Raw genomic sequence first — 21143 nt, 5'->3', positions numbered from 1 at the left:
GAAGGGTTTCCTGACTACTGTGGCAATGTGATTATCAAAGGAAAGACTACTGTCCACCTGTGTCCCAAGGTCTCTTATCATAATTTCAGTGTTAAGTAGACTGCCACCTATGTAGCAGTTCATGGGTACAAAGTTTTTACCAAAGGGGAAGACAATGCACTTTTTGGCATTGTGCTTGAGGCCATGGCCTTGACACCAAGCATCTGTCTCAGTGAGGCCCTTTTGTAGGATGTCCACATAGTTAGCAGTTTCGATTATAGCTCCTAGTTTGCAAAGACCTTCTGTGTTAGCCTGTACATCAGAGAAGTAGATACCAAACAGGAGAGGACCCAGGACTGAGCCCTGTGGTACTCCAATTGTCAGTGGTCTGAAGTTGGATTTGGAGTCTGCTACTTCCAGATTGTGGGTTCTGTCATTCTACACAATTGTCATGCAACCATCAGAATGACAGATACAGTATGGCACAGGTGTGCATTTGTATCCTAGCATCTGGAAATATTATTTTACATGCAGCAATATTACGTCATACTGATTGCATGGGCACATACACCTGTTTTCATCCATATGTTGTTGTGTTACATAGACAAATATATGACTTGTTGGGATTCACTTGCAATGATGGGGAATTAATTGCATACACAATTGTGTTGATATTCACATGGATTACACAGGTGATCTTCAGCAGCATTGTGGGACTATCAGCATGTGTGTCATCAAGTGTTCTGCATGCACTGCATTCACTTCAAGATGCTATGTGTCCACACAGGTCCATTTTGTAATTATGAAATTCCACATCGAAATTGTGGAATCTCAAAACCTGTCAATGGAGATTGGTGTACAGTGTGGAACAGGAACTTTACCATTCTCTTCACTATAGTATGATCTCAGAGTTGGTATATTTAAATTGCAGTGGCTGTGAGGGGTGCAGGGGTGATTGCCCCCCTGCAAAAATGTGATTTATGATGTTTTAGTGTTTAAGTTTTTTTTTTTCATTTTGAGGTTCCATAACTTAGATGTTCTGAGCTTCAGTATTTAGAGCTTTGAAATTGTGGAACTTCGAACTTACAAAGTGGACATGTCCATATATGGTGTCAGGGCCCTCACCCACACATTTCCACAGGCAGAGCTGTATAACTGTGTTAACAGCTTCACTGTGTCACATGTGATTCAGACCAAACATTTTATTTGGAGGTGATGTGCAGTCTGATGTCCAGTTGTAGCATAAGTACAGCTGTGGTGTGATTGTACTGCATCATGAACATACCACTACATCACATCAATATTACCACTTGATAGTTTGCATAAACACATATGGATGTGTGTCAGAATTTCATGACAGTATAATATTTTCACTGGCAATGTCAGGGAGGCAGTGATCATGTGGCACATATGCTGAGTGCTAACATGAAGTTATCAGGTTGCTCCCTGTAGTATTTGATATGTGTATAATATCACAATGACAGCTCCAATGCTCATTGACACTTGACATTGCACTGATGTACTTTCTGTGCTCATGGGCATAGTTGATGCATTGCCATCAGTTTCACATGCTGCTGTACCATTCATTATAGCAGACACTTCTTAAGTCACACATCAGTTACAGATACTTCAGACAATGCCCATTGTTTTTACATGGAAAAGATGCATGTAATACACTGCTGTGTGTAGGGAACCCACTCAAAGTAGTGTGTTGTTTGTAAGTGTTGTTATCCTAATGGCCAGTACCTATGTCAGCCAGGGATGCTTTAGGGAAGTGTATCAAATTTGGCACAGTAAGCTCATAAACATCATGTCAGCCATACAGAACTATTCTTTGGGATTCATACCCATTATGATTTGACAGTTTAGACTTTCTTTCAAGGTGTTCTAATAGATAGTTGTGTGATACATCTTTCTGTGTTGTACCCAGAAAATGCACACCTCAGTGACAACAATGAGGTATGGGTTTGATTCTTGAAGGTGTGGATTTAGGTTTATGTGTTATGCATACCTCTCAACTGGCCAGGATTGCCCTTGATTTCATCTCCAAGTTTAACATTGTCCCTCTTAACCCCATCCAAAAGTGGTCATTTTTGGGAAAGTGGTGATGAATTCCCCTTATAGCATACTTATAATCATTAAAATTATACACATCTGCTCCTGCAGGACTTGTATAATAAGTTACACACATATTCTGTCACTGCCACAAATTAATGGTCATAACATTTCAAAAGTGTCCCTGATTGTGCATTTTTCTATCTACATTTGTCCAGAAGTCTATTGTTATGTGTCTGCGATCAGTTGAGAGACATGTTGACATGTCAGTCATATTCAAGCAAGTCATTTTGCAGATCTTCACACTATGCACATACCCCCTATTGGATATACTGCCCTTGCTATATTTCCTCTCCAGTGAGCATATCAGTGATGTTTATATCACAACCATTCATCTCCACTGACATGTAACCTTGTGTGACCATCATATGCAGTATATACTATCATGTTTGATAATATAATACACTTGCACAGGATGTGTAGACAGCAGTACGTACTGTGCTATCTACATATGTGCTTATTGTAATGCTACTGACTTGTCTTGGAAGTGTATGTACATCTACATATCCTATGTTGGGGACATTGTCATATTTGAACAAAAAACCACAAATTCACTCTTTGAGACCCAAATGAGGGTATGAGAACCAACAAATAAGAGTTGACATTGTCATATTTACCATGCCATGCCCTCTTCCTCTTTCCTCATTCCTGACATCATTACAGGAGCCGCTCTAGTATTGGTGTGCTCTCTCTGATCTCTGGAGTGAATCCAAATGAAATCCACGGCATCCTCTGAAATCCACAGAAAAATAAGTATTTTTATTCACTGTACTGCACTTTTAAACTATATATTACTGAATTTCCACCTACCTTTAACTGTTTTTTTTTAGTTGTTTTAACTGTTTTGCTGTTTCAACTGTTTGTTATTTGAGACTGTTTTTCCTGCACTTTGAATTTTCTAGTACTTGTGTATTTTATAGCATAGGTTAGATTCTGATTTACTGAATCTAGACTGTTTGGCATTCACCAAGCACTAAAACCAGCCATCTTACATTAATAGGGTCCCCCGCACCCTTGTGGCAAAAGAGTGTAGCAGAGAACCCATCTGAGTTGGAGATTGTTGGAACAGGGCTTGCATCTCCATTGACCAGCTTGTTTGAAAATTTAATTGATTAACTTGTTTAAAAAAAAGGTTCTCACAGTTGCTACATAAGCCCTGTGTTTATGCAGGTTATCACCTGTTTTAACACAGCACCACAGAGTGTGGCAACCAGCCACTGCTCTACTATCTTCATCTGAGCAATCCAAGGCATCTATTTGCATGCAGCACACCTTCATGCAGCACAGCGCAGTGGAGGTAACCATTGGCAGTTATACATGCAAAAGCTAAAGTAGATGGTGTCCGTGCTCCAAATGAAGAGTCCCTTAAATTGTGTTTAGCTGCTTGGAGAGCTCCTCAGCTGATGTCACTACAGCATTTGCCACTTTAACTAAAATCTCCTAATCCCTAATAGTCTGATACCCCTTGAAACCCCAACAGTATAGACCCAGGTTTAAGCCACCAATTAAACCACATCCTTCCTCATTAAAGTAAGCATATTTACACCTAGTATAATGGATGGTCAGTTCCCCACCATTTCTTCTGCCAGTCTGATTGAAATGGGTATCCTGAAGGTAGTGTAGCAATTGACTCATGTACACTGACAAACCACTACTCCTAAACCACTCAAGCTCAATTTGTGAAAGATAGCTATACACTAATAATTAGGACTCCTTACTCTCTTATTCACAGAACAGTAACACGGAACAGGTTGTCAGCCCACATACTACACCTCCTACACAAAACATGCCCTCAACACTTAAACAGATGTAATAGCTAGGTGTTACATGTGTAAATGTCTGTGAAAGTAATCTACATGTCTACACACTGAGTCTGGAGACACAGAATTTCATTCCGTTTTTGCACTTGTGTGATTTCTGAATTACAATAAAGTTTACTTTGACTTTGAGACCACCAAAACATGAACTTGCTACACCTAATATAATACCTATACCAGTCAATACACATAAAACCACAAACAGAAATGTCTCACCAAACAAACCCCTAAGGCTAAGCACATTCTAAACCAAATTTTTTAGTCATCGATGACTCCATAGTCAGGCAAACAGATGTCTCACTCAGAAGGCTGGACAAGGAGAAGGTTACAGTCAGCTGTCTGTCAGGTTCCAGGATCTGCCAGATCACACATGCACTCATGTCTCTCCATAACAAGTACCATTATGATTCATTCATAGTTCATGGTAGTGTGAATGACTTGAGATGTACCTCACTGAACTATATGAAGAGATTTATGACTGAGCTCTCTGAATATGTGCCTCAGGCAGGTATGTCCCAAGCCTTGAGCAGCATAGAACATTCACCTAAGATGATACCACAATATAAACAAAAATGATTGACTTCAATAATTGGCTTAGTTTCTGGTGTCATTCTAAGGAGATCCAGTACATGTCAGCCTCAGATGACATGGTAGACAGACCACGCTGCTTTGCCAGAAATGGTCTTCATCTGTCACTTCCAGGATTTCAGTTATTGGTTAAGGCTCTTTCTTCCCCCATACTGCCTTTTTAGGCAATGTCACAACAACAAAATTCCTGATGTAAAAATATCTTCAAAAAGCAACCTCAAGTTTATGCTGCTCAACAGTAGCAGTCTAAACCTAAAACTGCACTCATTGGAAGCAGCCCTCACCTTAAAAGATGCTGACATCTGTGCAGTCATAGAGACTTGGTTTAAGGCCTCTGAAAGCTCCCCAGCCATAATGTGTTATAATGCCTTCCACACATTCAGGCCACCAAGTGAAAGTGCGAGAACTAAAGGAGGTGTAGTGTCAATATTCATCAAAGATAAATACATCTCTAGATCAGTTAAACAAAATGATTCCCTTGAACTAATCCAGGACCAATTGACTGTAGGTGAAACTCCTCTCCAACTTATTGCCAGTTATAGGACCCCCTCCATGAACCAGGATACCTGCACTGCATACTTGGATCTACTTGAATCACACAAGATACAACAAAACACCCTGGTTTTAGGTGACTTTAATTACGCAGCCATAGATTGGGTAAATTGGATGGTGCAGAGGTGCAGCAGTTGTGTTGTTGTCTCCCAGCAAGAGGTTTTCTGCATGATACTCAGCTGGGATGCTTTCTGTGCAGAGTCTGCATGTCTTCCCTGTGTTCGTGTGGGTTTCCTCCGGGTGCTCCAGTTTCCTGCCATGTTAAAAAGACATGCATCTGGAGCATTTCTCCCCAGGCCTCCACTGAAAACTGGCTTTGTTCCTAGTTGGACTTTCCCAGTAAACAAAGGTTAAATAAATAAATAGATAGATAAATTATATGTGGGCTTACACACTTGCTCAAAGGTTCTTGGACTTCATCTCCAATGCACTAGACCAGTTGGTTGACACCCCTACAAGAGACCCAAGCATTCTGCATCTGGTGCTGACTAACATGGGTGATTGTTGTACCACCTCATGTGTGGAGCCCTCCCTAGTGAGGTCTGATCATAAATCAGTCTCATTAGAAGTAACAATAACATCTGACCCCCTCCCCATATGCACTAGCTAGAATAAAAAATTTCTCCAAAGCCAATTACAACCTAATATGTGATGGCATTAATAGCTTCATAGCCCCTGCACTCACTGATGGCATGGACACCTATACTGGGATTTACACCAATGCCTTGTATAAGTATATCTACAAATGTATTGACTCAGCTGTACCTGATAGGTTCAAAACAAGATCCTCAAGAAATAACAAGCCTGCCTAATGGACATCCACCATCAACAGGTTATGCAATAAGAGAAAGAAATTGCTGTCCATGAGCAGGAACAAATTGTCTCTGAATTCTAAGCATTCCTTCCCCAGCTGAAACAAGCAAATAAGACACCTTTGTAAGGCATTATAAAGATAACTATGAATCCAAGTCAGCCTCCTTTGCTAAGGATAACAATAAGGCCTTCTATAGCTACATCAGAAACCTTAAAGGAAAAACCCAAATCTACATAGGACTGGTTGTTAATGGCACCACATACACTGAACCCACAGAAATAACCAACCTGCTAGCTGACAGGTTAATTGAAAACTTCTCCCTCCTGTCCCCGTCACATATCCCCCAAAGCATCCTACCACCTGCCCTCCACCTAGTATCTCCAAAGAGAAGCTCACAAATGCTCTATCCAAAGCCAAACACACAGCCTCTATGGACCTGATAATATCCCAGGCTGTGTTCTAAATGGATTAAAACAGGAACTAACTGCAATGCTGGGTACTCTTAACTACAGTCTAAGCACTAGTCTTGCACCCGGTGAATGGAAAACAACAACAGTCATCCATTTACATAAAGGAGGTGCCTCCACAGACCCTGGGAATTATAGCCCCATAAACCTGACCAGCCTAATATGCAAGGCTATGGAAAGAATAATCATGGACCTTATCAACAAATATAAAGGAGACCCCCAAAAGCTCAACACAACCCAACTTGGCTTCATTAAAGGGAGAGCCTGCCTCTTGAGTTTGGTGGACTTCTTTGAGACAGTCACCAAAGTCCTGAACAAAGGCAAATCCATGCATATTTCCTACCTGGACCTGGCCAAGGCCTTTGACACGATTCTCCACTCAGGCATCATTAATAAACTCACCCAGCTGGAGAGTAACCTATATATTGTCAGGTTGTTTGTAAACTGGCTCATTGATGGAACACACACACACACACACACACACACAGTCAAATAGGTGACTCTGGCTCCACCAGCAGACCTGTAACCACTGGTGTTTCACAAGGATCTGTGCTGGAGACCCTAGTATTTGGAATCTACTTCTCGTATGCACAGGCTAAAACAAAAGACCTATAGCTGACAAAGTTTGCTGATGATTGCAAACTGGGGGCAGTCATCGAATCCCCAAATGATGTCAACATCCTACAAGATGGACTTAGACAGACAAATGACTTGTGCCAAAATCATGGGCTAAAACTCAATATAAAAAATGCATTCTATTATCATCCCCTTCAGCAAGGGCGATGTTACTGCAGATTACCACATTAATAACAGCACCCTAAGCACATAGTCAGTGGTGAGAGATTTGGGCACACATGTTGACAGCAGTCTTTCCTTTGACCACAGCATCTCCACAGTGGTAAGAAAGGCTTTTTACATCACCCACCTCATAAGTAAGGGCATTGCATCCAGAACAAAAGAGGATAACCCCCTGTACTCCTCATTCATCAGACCAATAATAGAGTACAATGCTACCTTTGGTATGTACCTTATAAGGCATCTGAAGCAACTGGAAAGACCTCAAAGGCTTCTTACAAAAAAAATTCAGGGTCTTCAGCATATGTGATATGTTGATGTACTGAAATCACTGTCACTATAATCTGTGTCTTACAGGCTACACAGAGGTGGCCTCTGCCTTGCATATAAAGTAATCTCAGATCCAGCTCTAACAGAAATGCTGCACATTTGTAAATCAAATGGTATAAGATGCACTCACTCTAGGAAGCTCAACCTAGTATGTGACATCAACAGGATTTGCTGGAGAGACAGATATGTCTCACAGAGGTTACCTCTCCTCTGGAACAAACTTCCATTCAGGTGAAGCAGAGCCCTTTGCTGACCCAATTTTAGTGTAATTTGGATGACTGGATGGGAAACCGCAAATTCATCCCAGGAGTTTCACTTTTGTCCCTCTTGGTTAGGGGCAGCAGTTGTTGACTTAGTTCCATTAATACCTTAATATTCTTGGGACAGGAGTTGTACTTGGCTAGGCTTGTAAGGGCCCTAGTGCCATTAGCCTAGTAACCTCCTATGATCATTCATGTCTGTGCCCATTATCATCAGCACACTTTCCCTGCCTAGTGTATGCTTCATTGTTTTTGCCCTTGCTGTCCCCCCTTCATTATTTCAATCTGCATATAATTGTTGTACTGTACATTACACTTAGTATACATTTCTTTACTGTGTTAATACTGATGTTATTGCAATATGTTCACCCTGGTAGTTATTATGGCTGTCTGCACAATGTCACCAAGCAAGTTTGCTCATAAACAAACTTAAATGCTTCTTGTTTCTGTGCTTGTGCTGCTCTGTACAGTTTCCCAGTGGTAGCACTGTTGCTGGCTATGAATCCATGCTGTATACGTGTATGCATGATGTGCAGCATAAATATGCAATTAGCGCTACTGCAGCTCATCACACTAACAGGCAAACTCCATGTAGGCTTTGCGTGAAGGCTACACAGAGTTCATTGAATTCCCTGCAATGTCAAGTATGATTATTTCTCTGGTAGGTTTGTTTATAATCTGCAGCAACTACTATTCCTGAGCATTTGTAATTGTAAATTCCTTTTGTACTAATGTTGCAGAATCAATGTCATTTCAGGATGTTTTTTTCCTTTTGTGTTTCATGCAAGAAAAGTGTGATTTCCTCTAGCTCATCATCACTTGACTTTGGTGGTTTACACCCTCCAACAATTATAATCTGTTCCAGGGTTGTAGTTACTGTCATAGTTACACACTCAAACATACAATAATCACATATCTCATAATATAGCAATAACCCATGCCTGGGTGTGGGTAATGCTGGATTTACCCACGGTTGGCGTGGTTTGGTCATAAGGGTGAAGCCCGAGTGGCCAAACAAAGCCATCCGTGGGTAAATCCAACATTACACACACCCAAAAGTGGGTTATTGCTATTATACAATGACATTATTTAAGAAAAAAAATAATTACTTTTCTTAAATAATGGCATTGTATAATGCCTCCTTGCTGCCCTTCTGCAGCTGCTTGATATTCTGTGGCAGTTCTGATGTACTGCGCATGCGTACGCATACGCAGTACATCAGAGCTGTGGGCAGAAGCAACGGAGAAAGCAAGATCTTTGTTTCTTTTTACTGACTGCTTTGCAATGTTAAATGGGTTTGACATAGCGAGACAGCTTTAAAATAAGCAACGGAGATCTCTGTTGCTTATTTCAAAGCTGTCTCGTTATGTTAAACCCATTTAACATAGCGAGACAGGTTTAAAAAAAAAGCAAGGGAGAAAGCAACATCTCCATTGCTTTTTACACACTGTCTTGCTATGTTAAAAGAGTTTAACATAGCGAGACAGCTTTAAAAAAACCAACGGAGATCTCCGTTGCTTTTTTTAAACCTGTCTCGCTATGCTAAACTCCTTTAACATGGCGAGACAGTGTTTTAAAAAAGACTTATACTAATGGCAAAAGTCCGGGCGACCGGACCTTTTTCCATTAGTATAAGTCGATTTACAACGTGCACGCTGACCAATCAGCATGCATGTTTTGGAATATTAATGGGGGGTCATGGTATAACAATCTTTAATCCCTATCATAACACCTCCACCTGATTATTTTATTAGGATACCTATTACAGTAAAATAATTTATACCTTAACAGACTTGGTTTCCAATCATTGCTCCTTAAACATGTTTCACAAACATTAACAAAATATATTGTATCTGAATTTAACAAATTTTCCATTAAAAAATGTATTACTAATGTTTGCAGTATTAACAGCTAGCACTGATAAGTCAAGTTTTACTAATAGTAAACTGTTACATTTCTGATCTGGCAAAAACCCTGTCTTGTGTTAGTCAAATATTGCAATTTATCTGCTACAAAAGATTTCTAACTTTGTCTTGACAAGTGGACTCTATCTAGTCCAAATATATGTCCAAAATTAGGTTTGGATGTTTTATACATTTCCTCATTTTACAATAGGCCATTTTTTTCAAGTAGGTACTTACTCCAAAAATCTTTTCATTCACACTGAAGTGACTTTTCTTTTTTATTTGTGTTTTGTAAAAAAAAAAAAAATATATATATATATATATATATATATATATATATATATATATATATATATGTGTGTGTGTGTGTGTGTGTGTGTGTGTGTGTGTGTGTGTGTGTGTGTGTGTGTGTGTGTGTGTGTGTGTGTGTGTGTGTGTGTGTGTGTGTGCGTCCTAAAACTTGTAAAAAGTATGCTTCCTAACAGGGCTGTATGCCCACTACTAACAGCCAGTTAGTACTTAAGGAAAAGATCATTTGAACTAACATGGGTAAAAACAGTTCCATACTTACTTACATTAAGGCATTTTAAGGTCCTACGCATATCCTGTATTTTTGCTCCCTGCAAACATAACATTATTCGATGCTCATTGCCCTCCTTGCAAATGTGAGTATTAAGTCTTCCAGTTTCTAGTGTATAATTTCTGACCAGATCTGAAGAATCTCCCACTTTAATTCAGTAATGTGTGCTCTATCAACTGTTTAAACAGAATGATCTTCTGCACCATTAGTCTTATTCATCTTGTTTTCGCTGCTTATTTCATTTGTAAACATACAACTGTCATTTAGCTCTCTTTGACTTTCACCATCTGAGCCACGTTGTCAACTTCTCTTTTTTCTAAAGATAATGTTCGTTAACCTCTCCATGTTCAGATTTCTTCCTTGTTGCCTGCTTCTTGCCTCTCTCTTCTACCTTCTCTATTGGAGAAATTAAGTTACTTTCTGCAGACTGGATGTTTTGTGATAAAACAACATTATTATTTCCTGAAATGTGTGTGTTACATGACAAAAATTGTCCTGTTTAGTATATTTTCTCTGCATTATGCACATTAATTTATTTTTATTTATAGTTATTTGTTGTGAAGTTCTCCTTTTTTTAGTTTCTTCTCCATGCTCAAAATCCTCAGGTTGCTGAATAGTTGTATCCTGAACTTCAGAGCTGTCATTAGCAGTATCATGTTTAATAGGGATTGAATGATATTTGTTGGCAGTAAACACTTCCATTCCTAAACATACTGTGTTTGTACTTTCCCTAATATTTCTAGTCTTTTCAGCCCAATCATTAATATATGTAGAAATAGTTTTCCAATCTGTGCCAATTTGCACACATACAATCATCTTAAGTAAGTCTAGATTTACTATTAATAATAGTAAGCAAATCATCTAACTTATTATTATTATTATTTGCCACATTAGGCTAATCATTGAATGTAATTCCCCCTTTGACATGTGTCTGTCCAGACACATGCAAGAACTGGAAGAGATACCTTACTAAAAGGATACAAGGCCTAAACAACATGTCCTACATGGACTGACACAAAGTGCTGTAACTATACTCAGTATCCTACAGACTGCTAAGAGGTGACCTGTGTCTGGCATACAAGGTATCCTTCAACTCATTACTGATAACTTTATTACACATCATCGTCAAATGCCATCAGAAATGCTCAGTATAAGGATCGAAACCTCTTCTGCAACATCGCCAGAATGATTTGGCAGGACAGGTATATCTTGTAGCTGATACCACTGCTCTAGAACATATTTCCCATCCACATAAAACAAAGTTCCTGATCATATTCAAGAGTAACTTAGATCTACTGATGGGAAGGAGAACATTTATATCAAGACTGCCCCCTGTACTACTAATGGACAGAATCAGCTCCTAAATGCATTATCTCATGCATGGGTTCCCTGAAATTATCTGTGGTGTGATCCCAGTTATTCTCATTAGGGGCTAATATATGATTATCTACCAGGGAATGGGTATGACTAGTCTATAACCAAATGGAATATGTTATTTCAAGCAAAAAAAACGGAAGTTGGATTGGCTTTAAATGGCTAGCTAGGGCAGGTAGCCAGTACTTACCTATGAACCTGTGAATCCATGAACTTTTGATATGAGGAACAGAAGTCTCCAATATTTTCAAGTGTTCCCTTCATATGTATATATAGTATATATATATATATATATATATATATATATATATATATATATATATATATATATATCTATATCTCTATATATATGTATCTATATGTTTAGTATCAAAAATGTTCAAGTGGATTCAGCTCATTCCATTTTGATGAAGTCCGGAGGTCGAATGGTGACAATGTCAAACCCTGACATTGTCGAAGTAAAAATCTTACCCCTATCTCGATCCATATTAATGTTTGTTCCGAGGTCGAATTCTGAATGTAAATCGACAATGTCAGAATTCGGCATTGTGACATTTCACAGACGTGGGTAGATGATACAATCATTCGATCGATTCTGCTTCAACATTTTGATAGTAAACTATATATATATATATATATATATATATATATATATATATATATATAAATAGATAGATATAGGTATACATCATTTACCATACTAGGGAAGATACTTATGCATCAGCAAATTGATAAAGGCATATACATTTAAAGAATGAATTCGCAGCTACACGCTATTATATAAATTTAAAACAAAAGAGACAGCGGAGTTCATAGAAATTAAAACAATCAGTAATTTAAGTCAAATTGAGGGAGAAAATCATGTAAATAATAAATTAAGTGCATTGAGCTGTGTACTAGAGGAATAATTCATCAAGTAGTCACTCTGACTTACAAGGTAAGTTTGATGTACACTAAAACACTGGATGTCCTTTATGTCATGCATGAATGTACACAGCCGCTTCTTATCACTATTGCACACAGTCAGACCTTGGTATAACAGTAAAATTCAGAGGTAAAAAATAAAATATAATTCAAAATAAATCTTCTCCCACCAACCAGTTCTACAATAAATCACAAACCGACACTGGATGGTTTCAGATAAGCTCTAGAAAGAGGTGGAACTGAAGAAAAATGGCAGCATTCCAAAACAGGATGTGTGAGTTCTTTAGAACAGTTAAGTAGCTTGGCCACATATGGAAATAAGGGACAAAAGGAAAACTGGTGGTAGAATGTAGAAATCCAGGAAATTACTATAAGAAAGAAAAAGTGCAACAAAAACTATGAGATAGAAAATAAGAACAAGGCTAAGAAGGAATATTGTTTGACCAATAAAGAGGCTAAAAGAGCAGTTTCAATAGCAAAGCAAGTCATCCGAAGAACTTTACTAGCTTCTGTAAAGTGAACCAGTAGCTGACACAATTAAACTATCAGCTTGCAAGACAAAGAAAGTTAAAGCAGACACTATTCAGGAGCCTTTCATAAGAAATTTCAGCAAAAACTTGCTCACCAGTCTACAGGACATCAAAGGCAGAAGGAAAAAGTGCATCCAGCAGCTTTTTAATGAAGAAAATACCATATAAGCTGTACTATCAAACTTGCAGCGTATAATAAAAAGAGAGATGAGCCCGCACTCAAAGAAATGACAACAGCATTAAGGAAAATGAAACCTGGGAAAGCAGGATCAGTTGCAGTCACATCAGATGTGATCAAGGTGTTTGATGGGTAAGGACAGAAAGATAGTCATAGCAATTGGAGAGAAAGACATATCCCAGATGATTGGAGAATAAACCTTCTAGGGGCAGGGTACAGAAACAAAGGTGATATTGACAACTGTAGGCAGTACAGAGGTAACAAATTCTTATCACATTGCATGAATGCGCTGGATAGCGTGATTGATAAATGAATATGAAGAGGAGTAGAAAGTAAGATGATGGATGAGCAGTTCATCTTTAGATCAGAATGCAGCACAACTGACTTAATGTTTGCAGTAAGAGAGATGATTGAGTATAAAGCAGAAGGAAAGACTCTGGACATTCCTAGACTGGGAGAAAGCATATGACAAGGTCCCAAGAAAATTGATTTGGGCAGTCCTGCAGTGGTTCAAAATTTGAGAAGCATTGGTAGAACTAGTGCAAGGATCCAGTGACACACATACAAACAGCGAGGAATTCCCATTGGTATTGTTTGTTCATCAGGTTTCATCTTTGAATCCGTTGCTGTTCATAATGGTGATGGACTATATTAGCAAATAGCTTGGAAGAGACAGATCAATAAAGCTGTTCTATGCAGACAACGTGGTATTACAGGCAAATTTTGAGCAAGAGCTTCAGCAAGGAATAGAGGAATGGAATGCAACTCTGAAGAGCAGTAGGATGAAGCTCAGTATAGACAGAAAGGTTTCAAGGCAGTAAATGGGAGAAATAGTGGAACAGGTTAAAAGCTTCAAGTATTTAGGAGGGGTGGTTGAGGGAAAGGGAAGAAGAAGGCCAAAGCTTGTGTGAGATGGACTGCATTAAATTGACAGAACGTCAAAGGAAGTACGCAGAGGGTTGTCAAAGAGGCTGAAAAGTAAGGTGCACAAAACAGTGGTGTGAAACATACTACTGTATTATACAGAAATAGGGACAGTGAAGGCAGAGCAGTTGAGAAAGTTAGAAGTGATGGAGATGAAGTGCCTGAGAAAAATGGTAGGATGACATCAAGAGCAAAAGCCAAAGTAGCACCAATTACATTGAAGGACAAAGAGAATGGATTATGATGGTTCAGGCACATGTGCTGGAAAACAGAAGACAAACTAGTGAAGAAGACTTAAGAGACTAGGAAAGAAGAGAAGAGGTAACATGGATATCCGTTAAAGAGACAGATTCATTGCTTGAGAGAAGACCTGCAACAGTCTAGAATGGCCACTGAAGGAAGTATGAAAGTAACACTGAATCAACAAAGATAGTGACAGTTAATGACACCCCCAACCCATACAGAAAATTGGAAAAAGGAGCAGATGACACTGATGATTTCAAGTATGTAACCAGACTGAAGATTTGTTGCTTTTTAAATTCTTAATACTCAAAGTCCTGTCTGTGTCTTTGAAGAAGACAAGGAAGAAAATGACAGGACAGGGATATTAATTCATTTCTGTTTCCTGCATTTTGGAGGACATGAAAAATATTTATAAAATGATTTATTTTTGCTGTCATTTAATTTTCTCATTATGACAACTGACATGATGACATGCTGTAGGGGTGAATTTCAACCACATCACTGATACATCGCAATCAAGATTGTTGATACATTTGGCTATGCTGGTTTGTTTGAAGTTATCTGATTTTTTTTATGTATTGTATGTGTTTGTTTGTAAGTACATGTGTGTGCACACACTCCTGTATGATTGTGGTATTTTATGTGTGTCTGTGGGTGTGGGTGCGTCTGTTTTGCATGCACAGTGTATGAACTTTTAGCTTACTTTTTAATGAGCAGTGCAAGTACTGTGGACATGTTGACTCTGCAGTATGTCAACCAACATCAACCATCTGCCAGTCAATCAGTCTTTTGGTTTCCCATCACTGCAGTGAAGGTCAGCCCAAAGGAGCCATCACTGTGGCAATCTTTTACTGGCTGATGCTTTTTATGCCTTTTGCTCTAACATTCCCATATACATAGAAGGAAGGGAAGGAGCATGAGATGGGCTGTTTGCAAAGATGTTTCCTCACTTCTGCAGGGAAAGTTGCCTTCTTGCAATCTTGCAGACAAATGACATAACCATGGAAATCACACCTGCCCCAAGTGATCCTGCCTGCCCATAGGAAAGGTGAGCAAACCTTGTACCCTTGCTCCCCCTCTGTCTAGCTCTTCTAGTACTGAGCCACCAACAGAACTTTAATTGTCCATGTCACAGTCAGAGCTCCTTGCTTCTCTGGCATGGAGCCAGGGATTAAAGTTAGGGGACTTTTTGCAGGACTAATATCATGCCATGAAAGATAATGGCCGGGATTCACTAATCCTCCTTGTAAGACTAAGTCTTACTCAGAAACTGCAGTCTAAGAGTATGACATCAGCACGTCATGCATATTCATGAGGGCATGCTGATTCAACTCTAAGGCTAACACGGAGCATGCGCGAGTGCAGGAGGTGTGTCAGACTGCCGGGCAGTCCAAATATCCACGCCCCTGCAAGTGCCTAAACTGCAAATGTCAACTAAAATGAGCTAGTCTGCTCAAATGTCTACATACCCAACACTACACTCCCCCGCATTCTAAATCCCTGTACAAGTTTAAAATGTAAAGCTTTCCTTTTTTTTTTTTTTATTAGTCCCGATATATCTGCCTGTATTTGCGCGTGTATGCGCATGTTTGCCCATTGCTTAGCTACAGTTAGCAGCGTAGACATTGAAGAGGATAATAAACTACTTATATGCAAATTAAGCCAAATAGCAATAGCATAGTGGTAGAGCCTTCGCACAAAGAGGAGGCATTCCCGGTTCGAGTCCCACCACTCCTCTTCCCATTTTCTGTAGGAAATCTGTGCATAAAAATAATTCCTGACATTTACCATTTAAATTTTAGTAAAATGCATTGAAATGGCCTATGTGATGGTGACCGATATTTATATATATATATATATATATATATATATATATATATATATATATATATATATATAAAGGTGGAATGGTCGTGCATACTGATAAATGCATAAGTAACGTATCTTAAGCAATGTGAAGCACTGCTAAGCAAAGTTTACTAGTATTAAGCACAGTTAAGTATAATTGCTCATAGCTTGGCACTGCTTTAACTGGTGCAATGGCTTTGCGTGTAGCTGCATCGCAGCAACTAGCGCAAACAAAACATGTTTGCATGGAGCTGTGCACCGTGCTAACTAGCACAACATCGGGCAACGTCGGACTATGTAGAGCAACGTAGAGCAATGTTGGGCAAAGATGAGCAAAGTCGGCTAAACATAGCCACACCTCCTAACCGGTCTGGCCACTAGTAAAATAAAAAGCAATGACAGGCCTCGAACCCGGGATACTGTGCTCCATAATCACAATACTGAACCACTAAGCCATGATAACTTTACGCATGGATGCATTTCCAACACACTGATGTATGTCAATGGAAGTTTACCCATTGCTAAGCAGGTTTGCTTTTAGCTGAGATTTTTCAAAACTGGCCAATCACAAATAAGTGCAGGAAATGAGGCATATTTAACCTCAATAGGCAGGAATAATTGCCATAACGGGTTGTAGCTCCCATCTGCAGATAGTATGACTGGTGTTGGAATGGGCTCTCGTTTTCGAGTGCAACGGTGGGGCATTGAGGAGTCAAAAGTAATGGTTTGGCTCCTCATCCATCATCATGATGCAGGACTCCTGCAGGGCCAGTTTCAAGGCACTGAGTACAAAGCAGAAGCCTGGAACCATCTAGCACATGATCTCATCAGTGCCACAGGCATCCCTCAGACTGGTGAGCAGGTCAGACACCACTACTCAGACCTGAAGTGATGCAAGGAGGACCGACTGAACCAGTGGATACAGGAGGCCAGTTAAATGGAAAATGCCCCACTACTGAGTATGTAGCCATGGAATGAAGTATGTAAGAATTGCTATTGTAGTCTATATTATGGATAGGTATGTCTCAATATCCCTTCATTTACTTCACAGCTGCAGGTGTCCGTGCTGTGAATCAACAAGCCTATGCAGATAGGCTGCTAAGGCTGCGCCACCAGGCAGGTTAGTAATTATTCTGCATGTGTTGTCATATAAAAGAAGTGAGACAGCCTGAAAAAGAGTGTTGTAACCCATTAATAAAGGTATAATAAGTCTTGAATAACTTCTCTGCATGTACTGTTATATAAAATAAGTGAGACAGCATGAAAAGGTGTTGTAACCCAATAATAAAGGTATAATATGTCTTGAATAAAAGTCCTCTACATGCACTGATATATCAAATAAATGAGAGAGCCACTAGAAAAGTGTGTAATGTAATTAATAAAGGTATAATTCCTGGCGTGTGTCTGTGTCACTTTCTTCGATATGTTGTTGTACCCTTGTATTGTAGAAATAGCACTGTTGTATTAAGTGCAGTCAACCCACACATGGGTAGGCCCATATAAAGTGGATGAAGGGAGTGCCAGTAGCTGTTAAGCATATATACAGTCCTCAACTGTCGGTTCATGGCCGGCATGTACAGGTTTATCTGGCACATGAGTAGCTTGTTATTGTGTTCCCCAGAAATGTCAGTGTGCTGCTAGAAATGTAGGGGGTGGTTAAAATATACCTGATAATATCACCTGAACACATCCAGCTATGTAGATATATAAATATAAATTAAATATATAAATATGTAGCAGTAACATCTGCATCCTGGACAGTTTGTATGTCAGATACAGGTCAGGTATATCAAGAACTAGCAAAACCCATTTCACAATTTATCGGACATTGCCTAGTGTAATAATACATGTGAGAGATATATAACTGCAGTCAATAGGAATGTAATGCAAACTATAAGTATATATAAGTTGTTAATGGAGGTATCTTTTTACACCCTACTGTATGTGCATAAACAATGCAATTCCACACCTCAATGGGTATGTCTAATCTCATAACATTTGTTGGGACACATGTCCTATTGGTTTATAAATATCAGCATTTACTTTGATGCATGTGCCCTGGTCACATATCACAATCTTGGTGGCCTGTTGCCACCAATCAATTGTGCATGCTGTTGGAATGTCCACTGTTGTAATATATATGCATGTGTTATGCTTGCTGTTCAACTGTTGGAACTCTGGCATGTTGGGTTAATGAGAATACTACTGTATGCTGTTACAATAAAATTGGAATACTGTTTGCTATTACTAACCCATATTGTCATTAAATCCTCCTAAACATAGAACGTATGGGAAGGCCGGTCCCAGCAGACCCACCTGTCCCACCTCAGCTGGTGATGGCACCTGGCACCAGCAGGTCTGGTGCCCAGCCCGGGACCTCCTCCTCCATTGGTCCTGTGCCACCTTCAGGTAGAAGCACTGCAGGGGATGGGGCTCACCCCCCCCATGCAAGCATGGCCAGAGGAGGGCCTCCTATCACCCTCCGAATGGTCTGGGCTGTGGTGCGTAGGGAGATCGTGCATTCAGTCGCTGATCCTCTATGCCAGCTCGAGGCAAGAGTGGTGTGACTCACGGGTGAGCCTGCCCCTCCTACGCAGCCCCCAGCACAGCCACCCTTGGGGCTCTGAAGGTGCAGTGGTGACTGCCCATGGGTGGAGATCTCAGTTCCACTGTTGCCATCTGTGGGCTCATCGGCTTGCGATTTCCAAACATCCTTCCCCGTCATTGGTGTTCACCCACCCCATGTGTCATATTACACCCCTGTATGCATCTTGTTTGTCTTGTCTGTTTACCTCCCCAACCTACCTCCCAAAATATACCTACTTTCCCTACCCCACATTCCACTCTCACCCAAAAAAAAAATGGGCAAGCTGCCCTCACAAAAAAATTACGCCCAATACATAGCTGCCCATTTTGCACACATGTCCGCTGGACACATAAACTGAAATTTAATTGGCAGTACAACATACTTCGTTGTCCTCACCCCTCTCTCAGAGGTGGAAGGTTTCAAATTTCCCTCCCAATTACTAGCATATGCACAGCTGTTGCTGTTAAAGAAATGGACAGCTATGGACCTTCCCTACACCCGTCCTGCACATCCCTAGCTGTTTTTCCTACTGTCTTTCCCTCTTTGTGCCCCATTTTCACCACTGTCCTATCTCCCCATTTTCTTTTCTTTCAAAGAAATGAGCGTGGGGGTTAGTGGGAGTAAGCACTTTTAAGCAGTAGTTAGTGGGTTTGCATGAGTGTGCGCTTGTGTGTGCTTAGCTAAGTATTGCTAAGCATTGCACAAACCCTTGCAAACCCACTATAACTGCTTAAAAGTGCCTTAGTCACCCTGCATATGAGGGGCCTTGTTCTGCTCAGCAGCAAAATAAAACACAACTGTCAGTCTCGAACCCTGGACCTTATACACACTAGACTACATGAAGTACCACTAAGCCACAGTAGATATAGTGCAAGTTGTTGCTGAAATATATATATATATATATATATAATGTGGAATTGTGGAATTGCGTTACATGACTGTGATAATAGAACCAGCCATTTTAGCAGTGAATAATGTTACATCAGCACTTTACAACCCCCACACAGTATCATAGCAGGGCAATCCCCACCCAAATGTACAAAATACCTGTGTGTTCAAGGTCCAGTAAGGATGTAGGTAGGCATACACAGTACTGGAATTGTCCACTTTTCATGAGCATCCTGTGCTAATGTCAACAAAAAAAAACACAAACTGTGCAGAAGTGAGTACATTAATATCCACAGTATAGCAGTTCACAAACAGTTCATGTGCCAAATGAAAACATCTCAATAACTACGTACATATGGCAGCTAATTGTATAAGTAGAAAAGAAACTACATACTCCCATGTATCTTGTGTTAGCATTTGTAGACCTGAGTACAATTTTACACTGACAACTGCGTACTGGAAGTGGCAACATTCAGGTCTGAGTACAACATTCAAATCACTGGCTATACCCCTAGCTTCATATATAAGAAGTATACCAACCTTCTGACTTACACAACAGTAACAGCAAACAAGCATGGGCTCCACTTTGGAAAGCTGAAAGGGCTACACCTACCTGACTTAGCAATTTATAGTATTTGGTTGCTATGACAGTGAGTACTGCAAGTACCATACAGCAGGCTGCATGCAATTGCCAAATGGTGGCCAACAATTCATGCAGAGCCATCATGATGCATGTGCAGAAAGCAGGCTGTACTTGCTGTCCACACATGCAATAATTTCATTGCAGGTACGGAGAGAGACAGAGAGCGACACATAGAGACAAAGACCACAGCAACAGAAAAAAAAGATATAAAAGAAAATATATTGAAAAAATAATATATTGAAAAAAATATATATTGAAAAAAATAATATATTGAAAAAAACAATATATTGAAAAAAATATATATATTAAAAAATAAAATAAGATATAAAAAAAGTGTACAAAACACATGGAACTGACTAATACAAACACACACAAAGGAAAGGTATGTAACATATATGTATTTACTGGCATGTAGTAGATGTTTTTGAAGAGTACTCTACAAAGTTTCAATCATCCATATGTGGCAGCAGTACATATCTATGCACAGATGCCCTGCATAACTACTGCCATGGAGAAATCAGTGTGCAGCTGTGTGTAGTGGGATATGACTGTGACATATGTAGTTCAGCACTAAATGTCAAACATCTGATCCATGTTATCTGTGTTCTGTACAGTAGTGTTTACAATGTCTGTTTGGGGGAGTAGCCCATACAGTTATATAAACATGGATGTTACAGAGTAACAAATGCATGATAGTCATATTAACGTGTAGCTTAGCATTGGCAACAGCTATACCAGGCTAGTATGCTAATCTAGCATTTGCAGCTATATATACAACATCTAATATTACTGTGTGCTCACAT

The sequence above is a fragment of the Protopterus annectens genome, chromosome 2.part2 (assembly GCF_019279795.1).
Source record: "Protopterus annectens isolate FY-2018-M chromosome 2.part2, PAN1.0, whole genome shotgun sequence".
Taxonomy (NCBI): domain Eukaryota; kingdom Metazoa; phylum Chordata; order Ceratodontiformes; family Protopteridae; genus Protopterus; species Protopterus annectens.
This window is presented reverse-complemented; position numbering follows the sequence as displayed.